Below are 8,017 nucleotides of genomic sequence, written 5' to 3'. Positions count from 1 at the left end.
GTGCCTGTTGCCCGCTGGCCCCGCTTGCCTCTGCAGCTGCAATCCCCTAAAAACCGGGTCTTTTCATTACCTGTTTTAATTTCAGCCTGGCTCCCCAGAGCTCTGGAGACACAGTTTGTTATCCTGGCTGACAAGAGGCTTAAAGAGCTGCTGATGCCTCCTGGAAAACTTTGACAAACCCTCTGGATGGACGCAGCGCTGCCTCCCTAGCCTGTCTGCCCAGCCTTTCTCTTCCTGGATCTTGGTTCACAAAGGTGTCTGCGAGGATGGGAGGAGGAAAAAAACCCCCACTGCTGACACGTGGGCAGAGCCGATCCCCTCCCATGGCCCATGCCCTCTTGGAGGATCCCCTGGAACCGGCTGGGCAGAGCTGAGCTGCAGAGGTAGGTGTGGAGGTGCCCGAAGCCCGAGCGTGGCTTGCAGGCTGTTCTCTGGGCCAGCCGGATTTCACAGCCCAAAAGGCCTCTGGGCTGAGGCCACTGGATTTCTCTCTCCCCTGTGCATCACTGTTCAGCACGGGGGGTTTAAACTGTGGTCGCAGGTTCTGGGGGCTTTGTTTTGTGATGGTCCATGGGTGATAACCAAGGGAGGTGGCATGTGTTTGAGGATCCAGGCGCACCATGCAGGAGCCTGCCTTTTAGCAGAAATTTTAAGCCATCAAAAATTGCAAACAGTTGAAAAATTGTGAATTTAGCTCATTTTTTTTTTAGCCCCTCACCGCTCAGACTGGGTTAACCCAGTGAGCTGAGCAGAAGAGCCTCCTGATCTCTTGGGGCTCTCTCCAGAGACCTAATCCTAATCCTCTCCCAATTAGTTGGTTTTTTTTTTTTTTTTTTACAAAGTAGTTGTCAGGCTGCTTTTAGAGAACAAAATGCCCCTCGGTTTCTTCGGTAACGTAGGGTAAGTGCACCAGACACACCGAGAACAGTGTCTCTCAATGTAATTTTGGTCAAAGTTGTGGGTAAGAAGTGCTGAGTCAGCTTTTAACATAATGAGAAGGAGCCGGGGGAACCTCTCACCGCTGGGCTTTGGGTCCAGCTGCTGTCGGAGCTGTCTTCTGCCTCCAGCCCTTCCTCCCAGCACCCTGCTGAGCACGGGGCTTTGAGTGCCTTTGAGGTGCCACTCAAGCCGGCTGTCCTCGGGGCAGGACAAGGCTGTCAGCCCACGGGGTCTCTTGGGGAAGGGGGGCGAGGATGCTCAGAGAGGTTGGGGATTGAACAGAGCAATTAAAGCCCCATGGGAAGCAGGATAAAAGGCCAAGCTTCCTGAGATAACGAGGGTCTCTCTGTGGGGGTGAGGTGCCCAGACACGAGGGAAGCCACATGAGTGACAAGCGTGTCCCAGTGCCCGCCAGGCACGGTGCTGGATGAGCTGCCAGACCAGCCCTGTGAGCTCTGTGGGTCACTGCGGGTCTGGGGCTGCTTCCCACCAAGGAGAAACCCAGGACGCTGCCCTGCCAGCTCCCTTCCTGACCCTGCGCTGGGCTCCTGGCATGGGGGATGCTTGGGGTTTCTTGCTGTCTTTTTTTTTTTTTTTTTTTAATTATTATTCCCCTCTCTCAGGGCTGGACCCTCCTTGGAGGCTCAGGAGGGAGCTGGCGGTGCGCCTGCAGCCGGGATGCCCACTCTTTTCTCAGCTTCACCACCTTGGTTTCCCCTGTGTCAATCCATCTTTCAGCAAAAATAAATTGCTCCGGTTTCCTTCCCACTGGCACTGAGCAGGGGGACGTGGCAGCGGCAGCGCTTGCCCAGGGGTCAGTGCTGCTGCATCGCTCAGCCCTGCCCCAGCCAGGAAGAATTCATCCCTCTCCTCTTTGCCCCTACAGCAGGAGACGGCAGCCGTGGGACCAGGGTGCTCATGCACCAGTCCTGGGAGAAAGCAGGTTTAAAAGCGGGTGGGAGATTGCCTGAATATCTCTCCCTTCTTCTTTATCTGTTTAAGAGGTTTCGCTGTCTCGGTAACTCCCCTGAGAGACCAGAGCAGCAGCCTCTTTGGATGTGAATACCTGACAAGTTTTTAATGTGAAAGGAATTCACTAAATTTAGCCTCTTGGAGAAAGGGAAGAAGAAAAAAAAAAGTGTTTCTTTCAATACAGGGGAAGCGATCCAAACCCCAGCCGCTTCCCTGCCGGCAGAGCTCACCGATTTCTTCTCTGTCTCGAAAGCTTTTAAGTCTGGGCCCCGTGTGTGTGCACAAAGAAGAGGCAGGAGAATGGCAGGCACCAACGCTGCTTCCCAGAGGAATGTGCCTGTTCCCAGCTCCTCCTGGCCTCCTCCCTGGAGATGGATGCTGGCAAGGGCAGGCTGTGGGGAAAAATGAGGAGAAAACCCTGTTTGTGTCAGATGGGACCTGTTCTCTGAGTTGCAGGGATGGCATCTTCGCTTTCAGGTGGGTGTTGATCAAGGTGTGAGCACTTGGGGTGCTGAGGGTGGGAAGAAAAGAACGCCTCTGCCGTCGCACTCAGCCAGACCACCTATTTTCCCCTCCATCCTCCTGCCTATCCCTGCTGGAGCCTCCCAGGGCCCCTTTCCTTCTCCGTCTTGCTGCTCGAGATTCACCAGGGGCCTCCTGCTGTCTTCCCACGGCCTTTCCCAAAGGACCTGCAGTGGCCTCTGTGCCGCTCTTGCAGAGGAGCTTCCCGGTCTCCGTGGCTTGGGAGTCAGATCCTCCCGCCAGCCGGGGCAAGGAGCCGGGTCTGTGCGTGCAGCTTGGCCCAGGCGGAGGCACGCACACCTGCTGGGACGCTGGCAGAGGAGGTCTACAGACGTGTGCCCACCTACCTTCCATCACGGATGGGGGCAAGTCCCAAACTCCCATGGCGTGTTCCTGTCCTGGTGTGTCTCAGTGCTGGGAGTCGGTGGGCATAAAGATCTCACTGGTTGCACCCATGAAGACCTGGGTGGACAAGGCGTCTTGCGCTGACGGCCCATGGAGAGGTGACCCTGCCGTGGCGTGGGGTCCCAGCGAACCATGACTGCCCGCAGCTCCATCTCCTGGTGGGCCCACCGGGGCAGAGCTGCTCCCTGCCAGTTCCATCCCAAGGGTCGCTCATGAAACCAGCAGTGACCCCGGTTATAAACGCGGTATTTATTTTTGTTGGGCTTTACAAAGACCCTTCCCAACCGAGAGGGGATGGCGCATTTCTGTAGGGCCACACAGACGCGCAGGACCCTCGCATGGGTGCGCTGTGCTGGGGGCAGGCAGCACCCGCCTCCAGGGAGGCAAGCCCTGGCAAGGGGCAGGAGCGAGGGTGGCGGGATGAAGGTGACAAAAGTGGCCTCATCTCCACTATTCACCTTTTTTTATGCTTTTATTAGTTTTTTTCCCCTTGGTAATTTTTAGGGGGATTGGGTGTGGTGCTGGTGGGAGGATGCTGGATGGGGACCCCTGGGGCACGCAGGCTCGCCGCGGGGTGAAGGGCAGGGGGCGACCAGGACCCTCGGGTGGGTCCCGGCCTCCGCGGGTGCCCCACAGCCCGGTCGCGTTGCGTGGGGAGATCGGTCCCCACCGCTCCACGGCCGCTTTTAGCTCCCCCCTACTGAGGCATCGCCCCTTTAAGAGCGGGCGGGGCGGCCCCGCCCACCTCTCCCCTCCCTCTCCCCCCTTGGGCGCCCCCTGGAGGCGGCGTGCGGGGCTGCCGGCGTCTCCGCCGCCCCCCCCCTCCCCGCCGCCGGTGCGGGCGTGCGCGTGCGCGCGGCGGCGGGGGGCGCGCGGCGGGCGGCGTTCCGTCGGGGCCCCGCGCTGCCGTCCCATTCATGCGGGGCAGCGGCGGCGGCGCGAGCGAGGCGGGCGCGGAGCCCCGGGCGGCGGCGGCGGCGGGGGGAGGCGGGCGCGGAGGAGGAGGAGGAGGAGGAGGCGGCGGCGGCCCGGCGGGCGGCTCGGTGTGGAATGCAATTATGGCTGGCACGGCGGAGGCGAGCGGGGACCGGAGCCGTGAGTAACCCGGGTGCAACTTTCCTCCGCGGGCGCGGCGCGTGCCTTTATCTGCCCGATCGGCCGATTTGTGGAAAAATACGCGGATTTGCCTTTACCGGCCCCAAAAATAGGCGGCGGCGGCGGCGCGGGGCCGGCCCGGGCAGGGCAGCGGCGGCCCGTCGGGGGGCGCGGAGGGGCCGCGGCCGGGCTGGGCTGGGCCGGGCCGGGCCGGCGCCGCGCTGCTGCCGCCCGGGGCCAGCCCGCATTGCGCCCCGCGGCTCCGGCAGCGCGGCCGCGGGAACCGCCTCCCGCCGGGGGACAAAAACCCGCCGAGGCGTTTTCTTTATGGGGCTTCGCAGCGGGGCTGCCGCGGACCGGGCAGGTGCGGGCTGGACCGGGCGGGGGCCGCCCCCCTGCCCGGAGCTGCCGGGGCCGGGGCGGGCGGTCCCGCGGGGATGCCGGGGCCGCGGTGCCTCCCCGCCCGGCGCGGCGGGGCTGGCCGCCTCCCTCCCTCCCGCAGCCCGCCCGCCCCGCGGCTCGGCTCGGTTCGCCTGCCCGGTGCCGCCCCGCGGGCAGCCCGCTGCGCACCCGGGTCCCGCACCGCTGGGGACGGCCGCGGGGCGCAACCTCGCCCGGGCTCGGTGCCTCGGCTCCCCGCATCCGCCCTGCCCTGCGTCCCCGCTGCCGTCCCCGCCTGCGCTGCCCTGTATCCTGGCTCCTATCCTCGCTGTCATCCCCGCGCCCGCGCAGCCCCGCATCCTCGCTTGGTATCCCTGTATCCATCCCCGCTGCCCCGCATCCGCGCTCTCCCATCCCGGCGGGACGCGGGGCGCGGCATGCGGGCTGGGCTCGCCCCGAAACCCGCAGAGCCGCCGTTTCCCCCGCAGCCGCGGAGCCGGGGCCGGCGCTGCCCGCCGAGGCAGGGCGCCCTGCGGGATGGCCGCCGGCGCCCTGGCTGGGAGCGCTGCTATTGTCACCGCGCCGTAGTTTCGCAGCGCCTGGGCACCTCTCCGACCGGGGCGGGGGCGGCTGCGGTACCTGTGTGCGGGGCTGCGTACCGCTGCGCCCCGCCGCCTCCGCTATTCACCGGGAAGGCGGCGGATAAAGCGGGCGGCACGTTGGCGCTGCCTTCCCCCTTTCTGCCCTGCACACGCACACGGCGGCTCCGGCGTGCCACCGGGGAGGGATTTGCAAAATCTCTGTGGCACGCTGAAATAAATCCCGAAATCCCTTCTTCTCCCTTGTCCTCCTCGCGGGGAATTCTTCCTTCTGCCCCTGGCCGAGCACCGGGGTGGGGGGAGCCGGGGGAGGGGGTCTGGCGTGTAAACAGGGCTTAACATGAAGGTCACTGGTTAAAGAGGAGATGGATGGGAGAGAAGAGACAGGCATTAACCTCACTTGTTAGCTCCCCCCTTCCTCCGGCTTTGAGGAGGACAAAACAAAAGCAGAACCTGCTAACGGGGGGATGAATATTCATGATCTTTCTCCTCTGCTTTGGGATAAGGAAGGGAGAAAAGTTGGGCAGATGAGCTGCCTTTCCAAAGCTGCTTTTCCTTTGGCTTGCGACAAAATCTCTTTTTGCTGAGCGCGGGCTGTGTCGGGGGGGAATTACCAGCCTTTTGGTGAATTTCTTTTTTCTTTTTTAAATTATTTTTTTATTTCTTTTGTGTGCGGCTGCAAGGAAAAAAAAAAGGAAAAAAAAAAAAAAAAGAGGAGCCGAGGCTATTGACTACATCAAAGGTTATCCATTTGAAAACACCATTTTCCTCTGAACAGCGGCTAATTGCTTCCTGAACAATCTCAGGGTCTTTTGTATATACTCAGTGGGTAAAATGAGTGACTCGATGCCTCTCTCTCAAGACACTGGTGACCGAAAGGGGTGGAAAGGTGGAGAAGCCAAGGAAAAGCAGCGGGGCAGAAGCCTCTGGGATGAAGCACGGGTAATTTCTTAAGCGGCTGCGAGGAGGGAAGGTTTCTTGCTCCTGCCCGCTTGCCACGGTGCGGTCTGCTGGTGCCGGTGGATGCCGGCGCTGGCAGCAGCGCAGCAGCACGGGGCCGTAAGGAAGGCTGGTAAGGAAGTTTGGATTCAAAATACCCGATTGTGCGTGTGATCCGGCGCTCCCCATCCGCCTGCGGCTTTGGCTGCCGGTGCTGTTCCTCCGAGAGCGGTGAGCCTGGATCTGCTGCTTCCCGAGGGGCTGCGGGGAGGCAGCGCCGGGGGCAGGCTGGCAGGCTCCTACTCCGTTGGGTGGCCAGGCTTTCTGCAGCTGGTACCCAGAAGATTAAAGTTTTGGTGGCGGTCTTTCTGTTAGCATGGCGATAGTGGCACCAGTGAGAGTTTTCCTCTCTTGGCGTGGTTTTTTTTTTTGGTTGGGTTTTTTTTTTTTTTTTCCAATAGATGCATTGGATTTGGAGCAGAGCAGAGGCATCCGCCTTCGTGCATGCTCGGGCTGTGCATGGAGCCGTGGAGAAGAGCCCTTGTGCCTCTCTGTAACACAAAGCTCTTTTCCTACACCAGGCAGAGCGCCCTGTGAGAGATAAACAAACTCCTCCGAACTCCGGCAGAGACGGGGCCGAGGGCCATGCTGGCGGCTCTGGGCGAGCGCTGTTTCACCGGAGCTTTGCGCAGCCGACATGGAAGAGGGCAATAAAAGCAGCGCTGCTGCGTGCTTCCAGGGCTGCCTCCCCGCCTCCATCCTGGCAGCAGCCGGGGCTGGCCCCTGCTCTGCTCCTGGGTGTAAATGTCACACCAGGCAATTGATTTCGGTGGGTTCGTCACGTTTGACACCCGTTGAACAAAGGGAAGGATCTGGCCCTGGGATCGGACTTAATGAAGGAAACTTGTACGTGTTTATTCTCTGGGCTGAGCGCAGGTCAAGGCCTTTGTTGCTGCCTGTCTTGCTCCTGGCTGTAGCACTAACCGCTGGTGAGAGCTGGGCTCACCCCTGAGCTGGGAATTTCCAAGCAGCAGTGCCTGGTGCTGCCGTGCTGGTGCCGCCGGCTCTCTGCAAACTGGGGGGAGCCTCGCCTGCAGCGTCGGGCTTCTGCTGGGTCCCGCTGGGCTTTGTTGTGACCGCCTTTCCGTGGAGGATGTTTCCATGCTGTGGTAGTTTGTGTCCGTGGTGAGGGGTCTGTCTTTTTTTTTTTTTTTTTTTTTTTTTTTTTTGGCACCCCCAGCACGACAGAAGGAAGGTGGACCTTGGGAGGGCCAGGGCAGCGGGAGGTGCTGCCATCCCTCTGTGCAGTGACGGGAAGGTGGATGTGGGTCACCCCAATGCCCATATGCCATCCTCACTGCTTGCAAGCTTGGATTTTGCATTGACCTGGGCTGGTGGAATGTAAGAGTGGAGACCTTGGGTTGCTGCTTTCTGCGGTTCATCGATGTCTCCCCCAAATTGTGTCGTTAGATACATGCATGCTATATGGAAGAAACCAGGGGGCAGAGGGCTCCTGGCCAGTGTTTGACTGGTGCGTGGCTCAGTGGTGTGCCACATTTGTGGAGGAAGGCCCAAGGGACGGGGGGCTTGGTTCAGCATGGCCCGTGATCCCTTACCCCTTCTGGTTTTGGGCTGGGGCTCCTTCTTCTAGCAAGGTGCCGAGTACTGTGGCTCCGTGCGACGTGGGGAGGAGTGGGTATTTGCCATCACCCGGTGCTGGGGTGGCTGGTTTGGCTTCAGGCTTGGCTTCTTTGGCTGTAGCCCGTGACACGTTCTGGGCAGTGTTATGGGGAACATCCCACTGCAGGTGGATGGGACGTGGTGAGAACGTGTGTGCGCTGACACAGTCCCTGCCCTGCAGCCTCAGCCATGCCCTCTTCAGTCCTGCCCAGGTGCAGCATGAAAGCAGATACTGCAACATGGTCCTCCACCTTCATTTGGAAGCCATGTTTGAGCAAGTCTTGTGCATCACGGAGGAGAAAAGCTGAAGCCGATACATAAATCTTGTTGGTTTCCGTGCCAGGCATGGGCAGACACTGCTCACCTCCTCTGCACTCAGCATGTTGTGTAGCCAAAACGCCCGTCTTCCCAGCGGCTCGTCAGAGCGTGGCCGGGCATGGGGCGGTGTCCTTGTTTGCCTTGCTTCCCTCAGCATCCCATGTCTG

The 8,017-nt window shown here is 60.7% G+C and overlaps 1 protein-coding gene across 1 annotated transcript in view; it reads left to right on the top strand.

Annotated features, from left to right (window-relative positions):
* The first annotated feature begins 3,704 nt into the window (after positions 1-3,704).
* The window catches only part of PLXNA1 (plexin A1), a 121,476-nt gene continuing 117,163 nt past the window's right edge, over positions 3,705-8,017 (top strand). Inside the window, exon 1 of the mRNA XM_055805522.1 lies at positions 3,705-3,933. The gene's annotated coding sequence lies outside the window, so the exon portion shown is untranslated. The remainder of the gene's footprint in view (positions 3,934-8,017) is intronic.

The sequence above is a fragment of the Falco peregrinus genome, chromosome 5 (genome assembly GCF_023634155.1).
Source record: "Falco peregrinus isolate bFalPer1 chromosome 5, bFalPer1.pri, whole genome shotgun sequence".
Lineage (NCBI taxonomy): Eukaryota > Metazoa > Chordata > Aves > Falconiformes > Falconidae > Falco > Falco peregrinus.
The sequence above is the reverse complement of the archived record's forward strand: the minus strand, read 5'-3'. Positions and strand labels throughout refer to the sequence as shown.